Source organism: Colobus angolensis, unplaced genomic scaffold (assembly GCF_000951035.1).
Source record: "Colobus angolensis palliatus isolate OR3802 unplaced genomic scaffold, Cang.pa_1.0 Scaffold29, whole genome shotgun sequence".
Classification (NCBI taxonomy): Eukaryota; Metazoa; Chordata; class Mammalia; order Primates; family Cercopithecidae; genus Colobus; species Colobus angolensis.
Window position 1 is genome coordinate 332,127 of NW_012116154.1, and position 2,052 is coordinate 334,178.

Genomic DNA, 2,052 nt, shown 5'->3' on the forward strand with positions numbered 1-2,052 from the left:
CTATCCAAATACTTTTCAACAAAATTTCTCATCACAAGCAAATATTCTGCTACAAAAACATTTCTAGCACCAATGAAACAGGGTAAGTTAAAAATATATATATTATTTTTGTTTGTGTAATTATATAATGAATAAGACACTACAAATCAATGCAAAAGAAAAAGATTATTTAATAAATAACAGATTTAGAGTGGGTATTTAGAAAATAATTATGGATTTAGAGCCTTTCCTCATGCCATATACCTAATTAAGTTAAACAAAAAATAAAGTAGAAGAAAATGAAGGCAGTTATTGATCCAATCTCTGGATCTCAGGATGGAAAACATTTTGTACACTTAAAAGCAATGAGAAAAGCATCCCAATGTTTATGATTAGTAAATTTGACAACATAAGCATTTTATATATCTCTTTTAATAAACATTGACTGAATATAAAAGACTTTAAAAAGTAGCATTGAAATTTATTAGTCACAAATATGACAGAAAAAAATAGTATTGTTTATATATAAATACCTAGTATTATTCTTTAAGAAAATCAATAAGAAACAAAACAAAATGGAAAAACCTAGCCTCTATAGTATCTAGAGCAAACTATTAAAAGGTTATTGCGGAGACGGCTAATTGTGTCCCAATATTCATCCTCTCCTACTTCTTTGGTAATGGAACCACTAATTTTTAGCTGGGCATATGGTTGTCCAAAATAAAATTTACATTTTAGTCTTCCTTATAGCGATACATGGCCATATGACTAAATTCTGGCCAGTCGGATCTAAGTAGAAGTGTTGTGTACCAGCTCCAGGAAGTGTTCCCCCTTAAAGGAAAGGTCAGACCCTTCCTCCTTCCTGCTGGGAGTGCAGATGTGAGATGTCCATCTGGAGCAGCTATCTTGGAGTTTGAGTTGGAAGCCATGTTAGGGTGGCAAAAAGACCTGGTAGGATGAACCTGAGTCCCTCCTGATTGTGGTGTCTCTTTACTAAACTGCCTACTTCTGCCTCCTGTTAATTGACAGAGAAATAAATGTCTGTCTTCTCTAAGCCACTCCTGCTTTGGGGCTGTCACTTGCCCTCAGGTGCTAAATGTTACAAATATCAAAATCTTACTGTTCTATGTTCCCAAAATTATCAGAAAGGAATATAGGCAGTATAATATCTACTACTATGAAAAAATAAGTACATAATGAAAGGAATTCACTCACAATGGGAAACAGTATGACAGGTCAGCAACATTCCCAATATCTCAAAAACCTCGCTTTGTTGTTTATCTCCTCTCGTATTTCACCAAATTGTAAATCCTGTGATTTATGATTTATGAAAGCTCCTCAGTTGTACCCTCTCTGCTGACTCTGTAAGAAAGCAACGAAATCGCCACTTTGTTATTTTATAGTGGGCATTGGAGAATTAACAGCCTCCAATGTTATAACAGTAAAGTCTTAAATATAGCTACCTTCAAAACTCCGTTGTAAACCTTCACGGTGGCATCACGAATCTGGCAATTGGCCAAGATTTAAAAGTATTGAATATTTCTTCGTAACCAGAAAAAACATACCCCAACTGGAGGTGTGAGAAAAGAAGGAGCTTGTCTCCTTCTCTTTGAGTTCCAGTGAGAAATTTGCTTGATTATAAACCAATTTGAAAAAGGTTACTCTTAGTTATCCCAACACACTTGCCTCAGGTATATGATCACACTGAAAACTACAAACAAGGGTAGAATGTAGGCAGTATCTCCAGGGTAGCAAGATAAGAGTCAACACGATGCAAGCAATCATCTGGCCTATCTGGCATGGTAAGGAGGCCTTTGGAGGTGGAGGGGCAGTGGATTGGGGAGGGAGTGGAACAGACACAGCTATTGAAAACTATAAAGGTGTCCGGGCACAGCGGTGCATGCCTGTAATCCCAGCACTTTGGGAGACTGAGGTGGGCAGATCACATGCGGTCAGGAGTTTGAGGCCAGCCTGACCAATATCGTGAAACACCATCCCTACTGAAAAAAAAGAAAAAAAAAATTAGCCAGGTGTAGTGGTGTATGCCTGTAATCCCAGCTACTCAGGAGGCTG

General features: G+C 37.2%; 1 long non-coding RNA gene across 1 annotated transcript; it reads right to left on the minus strand.

The window, feature by feature from the left end:
- Window positions 1–443: 443 nt before the first annotated feature.
- LOC105516749 lies at window positions 444–1,671 on the minus strand. The gene is made up of 2 exons (XR_001002537.1): window positions 1,443–1,671; window positions 444–1,341 (listed from the first exon to the last, which is right to left on the minus strand). It is a non-coding gene; the product is annotated as an uncharacterized LOC105516749 (long non-coding RNA).
- Window positions 1,672–2,052: the final 381 nt, after the last annotated feature.